General features: G+C 42.7%; 1 long non-coding RNA gene across 1 annotated transcript; it reads left to right on the top strand.

The window, feature by feature from the left end:
• The first annotated feature begins 298 nt into the window (after positions 1–298).
• On the top strand, positions 299–5,977 carry LOC123285587 (uncharacterized). The gene is made up of 3 exons (XR_006527340.2): positions 299–509; positions 1,428–1,516; positions 5,338–5,977. It is a non-coding gene; the product is annotated as an uncharacterized lncRNA (long non-coding RNA).
• The last annotated feature ends 632 nt before the right edge of the window (positions 5,978–6,609 follow it).

Raw genomic sequence — 6,609 nt, 5'->3', positions numbered from 1 at the left:
GTCTGGCCAGACAGACGGCAGACGACTTTCTGGTTCAGGGACCTGGAGCAGCCCTGATGACCAGGGCAGAGGCCCAGCAGGGTGGCTGGGAGGCTCTGGGAGCGTTCGCTGCTCCCTAAGGGACTGGTCTCCCATCTGCCAGACTGTCAGCACTTTTCAGGAAGTGTCCTCACCAGGAAAGTGGCCAGCATTGTGTCCTGTCTGGCTGTGCTTCGTTGAGTCCAGAGGAAACCTCTTTACATCATCTTGCTCCTGGAAGCACCCACACAATAGGCAGGGACGGCAGGTGGGCAGACAGCAGGAGGTGAGGACTGGACAATGAAAGGAGGTGGTTTGGGGAAAGCCCTCTGGAGCATGCCCTGGAAGGAAAGGAGAAAATAACTTAGTCTGGCCCAAAGTGTCTGAAAGTGGACCGACAGTTTGCAATCAAGAGCCCAAGTTCCTGGATGGGGACAGCGAGAGGATGTGTCCTCAGAGGTGAACCGTGGCTACCCAATCAGTGACAGCAGGTGAGTTTGGCTTACTCTCTGCTGGTCCTTCTGGCTAAACAGAAACATTTGCCCTGTGCTGTTTGCAGTCTGCTCTAGGACGTGTCCTGTCTCAGCAGAACTGACAATAGTTACAGCACTGTCCATCTTTCCCTTCCTGGGCCCTATGTATGCATTTCTTTCCGTACTTTCATCCTCTCTTATTTCCCCTTCTTTATTCCTGTATTCCTTTTAACTGCTGACACTTACAGATACTGTATGGCCTTCTTAACATGTTCAGAACACAAAGACTGACTGTCACATGTGTGAGGATATAGACCTCCCTGTTGCAGAAAGTACCAAATATACATATGGTTCACAGAATTTCCCATTGGGTAGTGGAATTTATTTGGCTATATGAAAGTTAAATCAGGAGCTTTTCATTGTTGGTGCTATGAGAAACAGAACCTACACCAACCTTACCGAGGAATGTCGAAGAATGTGACTAATTGTCTGTGCTAGATACACTGTCAGGGGCAACGGTAGAAAGTCCTGATAAAGAATTATGAAGAACAAAGGGTCAGAGTAAGCCTGGTCAAGAACTATGAAAAACAGGATGTCACACTAAGCTCAACAGAACTACTGGTGCAAACTGGATAACTGCTGATGACATCTCAAAAGCAAGAGGCTGACCCGTGTCTTCAGTTCCAGTAAGCGGAGCTGAATATCCAGCTTTGTAGCCATTTGCTGGCTACCTGCACAAATGCAGGTTTTTGTTTTGCTTTGTTTATTTGGTTTTGCTCAATAATAAGCTTAGCTATTTCTATTTATGAATTGGTCCATTCACTTGGGTTTTAATTTCTTTTTTCCCCCCAAGAACATTGGATAAACATTATCGTGTTTGCCGGGTTGGGAATCAGATGGCTCTGGGCTCAAATTTCCTGTTCTGCCATTTACCAGCAGGAACATCGCGCACGTTTTGACCTCTCCGAGCTTCAGTTTCCTCCTTTGCAAAGTCGGAATGATAACAGCTACCTTGCAGGATTGTGGTAAGGATTAGAGGGGCTTCTGTCTAGCCTCTGGTATACTCTAGTGCTTAATACCCAGTGTGGATTCCGTAAAGGAAAACGACTCTGCTTATGACAAGCTAAGTAAATTGTGATATGTTTTTTACATGGAATATTATGTCACCATTTAAAATAAATTTTCCAAAGACTATTACTATGGACCAAATGCTTTCGTGAAATATTAAGTAGAAAGGCAGGTTATAAAACCTGATATGCCGTATGATTTAAACAACGCAGCTAAAACCTTCAAAAGAAAGAAACGTTTGCAAGAAGTAGACCAACCTGTGAAAGTGGGCGTGGTGGCCAGGTTCCCCTCAGTGAAGCACGGTGCCTGTGACAGGCTGGAGGTGCTGGGAGCTGCTCAGCTGGCGCCCGTGGGCAGGGGTCCGGGGGTGGGGGTTCAGGCCTGGGCACTGCAAAATAAGGAGTCTGGAAAAGGGTTTCTTCTGTAAGCAAAAGTGACACACGGGAAGAAACACCCATTTTGGGGGCCCAAATATTGTCATATGTACATGGAGTAAAGATGGAAGAGAAAGCCATCTTGCCGGGGCGCCGGTCTGGAGCCAGGGACCAAGGATGGCGGATGCAGAGTCCCGCAGGCGGATAAACCATCCAGCAGCGCCAACAAACCCGGAAACACTTTCCTCCAGACTTCTTGGTTGTAAAGTAATAAACCCCTATTCTTAAAGGCACTTTTAAAAATGTTTTGTTACTTGCAGTTTGCAAAATATTGCTATTTTTAAATTTAAAATTTTTTAATGAAATTTTCTACTTTTCAAGATTTCCAAATCTTTAAATTGGGACAAAGTATCTTAAGTATTATGTTATCAAATCTTAACATAGTAGTTTATTGGCGTGATTTGACCTTAACTGAACAATGGTTTCCCGGAGATATTGAGTCATTAATTCCTCTCTTTCCTACTCACCCGCCTGACCCCCCAAAATGCTTTGTGTGTCACCACAGTGATTGCTACCATGCAAAGCAGTGAAATGCATGCAACTTTCTTTCCATTATCTCAGTTTGGACCAAGCTGTTGGCTGTGGTTATCTTACACAAAATATTGTAAAATAATAAAGAGGAATGGCATTCACCAGCGTGGCATTTATGGAGGGCAGCGGATGTTAGCTCAGGGCTAATCTTCCTCAAAAAAAAAAAAAGTTTTGTGATTTTTTCTTTATACTTTAGTAAATTTTTTTGTGTGTGAGGAAGATTGGCCCTGAGCTAACATCTGTGCCAGTCTTGCTCTATTTTGTATTGAGATGCTGCCACAGCATGGCTTGATGAGCAGAGCTAGGTCCACACCCTGGATCCGAACCTGTAAACCCTGGGCTGCCGAAGCAGAGCACACGAACTTAACCACTGTGCCACCAGGCCAGCCCCGGTAAAATTTTATATATAATAAATTTGCAACTATAATGTCTTAAAATTAACAATTTAAGTTTTAGTTTGGAAAATACAAACATGGTATTAATGTTACGCCTTGGCATTTTTCTTCATATTAAGTTATTCTGAGCCTTATCAAAACTGCTTGATTCACAGAATGACAGAAAATAATGACAACACAGAGGACATCCAACAGGGGGCAGATATTCTGTTCATTTATTTTATCATTTGGCAAGGTCTGACATCACACTCCCAAGAAGAAAAAAAATCAGGCCAAAGTGAGGCTCAAAGAGCACTGGGCTTTCCAGGACACATCTCCCTAAAGACATGCAGCGCATAATCGGGGGGTAATTACTTAAATACTGAAAGCCTTAGTTTCCTCACCTGCTCAATAGGGATGATAAAATACCAATTCCAGGCGATTGGTCTAAAATTAAACGGGACAAATCTTGTCAAACACTTGGCAGAACGCCTGGCATGTGTGGGAGCGTTAATTGGTCTGTGCAGACGCTACTCTTCCGATTGTCATTTTCTTCCTCTTTTCTCTGTCCTCCAATTAATCTTTGTATCCAACTTTTTTCTCTCCTTTCCATTTCTGTTTTCTTCTCTCTCTTCCACTCTTCCTTTGCTCATCATTTTCCTCTCCAGTTATTTTTTTCATTCTTTTCTGCCCAGATTATAACCTCAGCCAACCAGGGACAGCACTCACAGCTTAGAGTTGCTGACTTCAGATCTCTCGTCTTCCTCTGCCTAATAGATATCATCGATCTTTTTTCCTCTTTCAATTATACTTCATTAAAATAAATGAGACAAAAATCCTTAGCATTTGGTGTCTTCATAGACCCACTTACTCTTTAAGATCTATGCAGTTAAATATGGGTATCTTAAGTCTGCAGTTTGTGAAAAAGATGAATTTACTTTCCTATGCAGTAAACATAATAGCTAACATTTATTGAGCACAAACTATGTGCCACCTGTTTTACGCATTTCATGTTTTAACTGATTTAAGTAACAAGAAGAGCACATCTGACAAAATAGGCTTTTTTTGGAAAAAAAACTATATGCCCATTAAATAAAATGATGACAATACAAATAAGTCCATAGAGATTAGCTTGCTCTCAGAATTCCATGCTCCTGGTATAATCGGTTAACATTTTGATATACATCCTCATATGGACGTATACATTTTATAGACATATATATGAGTTGTCGAGATCATACTGCACACACGTTTTTCAACTCCAGACACGATGTTGTGGTAAAGCATTTCTTGATGTTGAGACAGGGGCTGTAGATTAGGTCCCTGCAGGTAACCACAGCCATGCATAGTCCCTTCACTGAAGAAAGATCATCTTCCCTTTGGAGAGGTCATCATTTCCCACTGGCCACACATATTCAAATTACAGTGGCGAGAAGGGCCCTGGTAGTGACACATGACAGACAGGAGGAAGCAGACAAAGGTTACTGTCCTAAAATATATGCAGCGCACTTACTGCTACTTTGGAGGAAGCTAGTGAAGGATGAAGGATCTCTGGATTTCCCTGAAGCCTTTTATTAGGCATACATCTAGTACTCTTCTCCAAAGGGTGGTCTTTATAATAAGAGAGGCATCTCAGGTGCTCTGGGAATGCAGTGAGCAGAAGAGAAGACCCTTATTAGAGCTCCTAATAGAGCTCCTTACATCGATACTTCCAGTTTCATGTTTTATATGACATAAAAATACAGAACAGATACAATGGTCAACTTCGGTAAGGAGGCTTCATTAAGACCTGGTATTTTTGGCCTAACCTGGAAGAAGCTAAAAACTGCAGGGTTCATACAGGTCAGCAATGCTTTGTAACAACAGGTGGGGAGATTCTGAAGTTCTTAGAGAATGTCACAAGGAGTTGAATCACAGACTGTAGGTTAGACCAGACGTAGGTTTACAGCTGGGAAAAGGAAGGAGAGATGGTAACCAGTCTGAGTTGAGTTTTTGCAGGTCAGGATTAAACACTAGTGAACATGTAACAAACCAGTTGTGACCCCTCTGCTTTGTGGTTGAGGTAATTTGTAAATTCCGGGCCCTTCTTCTATAGCCTCACCCGTGATCTAAGCTTTAGTCAGAATGGGATTTCCACTAGATGAGTAATTAGTCAGTGATTCATCTGAGGAAATTAAGGGGCAACTTGACTTTGAAAGTATTGACTGAACGTATCTGAGGAATCAACATGTAGGTGAAGCGTGATTTCTACCTACAGGTAAGAACCTGACATTTTGGTGTCCCACTAATTTACTGCGAGGCTCATGTCAACCAACTAATTTTTCGCTATGTTTGGGTGTCAGTGGTGCATGGGGTTAGCATCTTATATTACTATAATAAGATCTTTCAAAAAGAGCAGTGTTTTTTTCTTTCCCAGTAACGTGGAGTATTTTGTTACAGACAGACCTTCCCTTGAGAATTAGAAATGTTGGACAACACGTAAAACCATCAGTGTGAAGACAGTGGGGAATGGTGAAGCCTGAAAGGGCGTTGGGAAATCACGATTCCTCGAAGAAGTTGCCACTGGACAAATTCAGGAAGCTCCTCGAGTCTTCTAGGCTCTGTCTGTCTCCCAGGTCCTCAAACTTACCATGGACGTGAAGTCACCACTCCATCAAAAAGCTCCACAGGCTGCTTCAGCCCCCCTCGAGGTGAGCGCTCATCTCCAGCCTGGGCTCCATCGCTCCTGGTGTAGTGTGAGCTGCTGCAGCTGTGACGCCAGGCCCACCGCATCCATCAAGGATCTGATTTGTCTCACCAGCTCTGGAGTTGGATGAAGCATGTGCTGCAAGGTTTGGGATTTTGTTTCCCCAGTGGGTCTGAAGAGGCCAGTTGAAAAATTTGGAAATGCATGGAAGTTAATGTCTTGTGGGGTAAATTTCGATCAATGAAAGTTGTCGTTCAATGGAGGGAGCTGTTAAATAAATTCCTCTCTCTTTCTCCCTCTACCGGACTGTTCAAAGGGTGTTTCTGTACAGTGAGCTGCGTCTCTTCAGGAAGCTGGCTGTCTGCAGTAATATGCCAGTTTGTCTCTGCTTCTCCTTTTCTGCCCACTTTCTGTTCCTGTTAGTTTTATAGTCTCAGGGTTTTCCTCCCAGGAAACAATCAGCGCTCAGCCTTTACTCAGGATTTCTTTTCCAGGGAACTTAGGCTAAGACAGAATGAAAGCAGAGAGAAGTGAGCCCAATTTGGCCCTATTTCTCTCCTTGTGCGCTTACCTGTTTGTAAGCAGAAGCCAAGAGGCTGAGAAGCCCAGCAAAGTTCCCAACAGTCTTACAGGGCTGGTGGGCAAACATCGGCTTCGGGTCTATCAAGGAGAAGAGACTTGGGCAAACACTTCAATTTTTAACTCGCAACTAGAGAAGGGCCACATGTGCTCTTAAAAATAATGAAGGCTGGCATTAAATCAACAAAATCCTTGATTGAATTAAAATTAATCTTCCTCTTATCTAATTGCCAAACAAAAATGAATTCTCTCTGGAAGATAATATTATCGAGAGTCTTAAAATAGCTCTACAATTTATTATATATATTGTCTAGCTGCCAATAAAAAATTACTAGGTATACCAGGAGATGAGACCACATGACTCAAAAACAAGAGAGAACAGATTATAGAAATATACTCACTAGAGATCTAAATATTGGAATTAGTATACATGATGTTTAAAATAA

The sequence above is a fragment of the Equus asinus genome, chromosome 5 (assembly GCF_041296235.1).
Source record: "Equus asinus isolate D_3611 breed Donkey chromosome 5, EquAss-T2T_v2, whole genome shotgun sequence".
NCBI classification, from domain to species: Eukaryota; Metazoa; Chordata; class Mammalia; order Perissodactyla; family Equidae; genus Equus; species Equus asinus.
The sequence above is the reverse complement of the archived record's forward strand: the minus strand, read 5'-3'. Positions and strand labels throughout refer to the sequence as shown.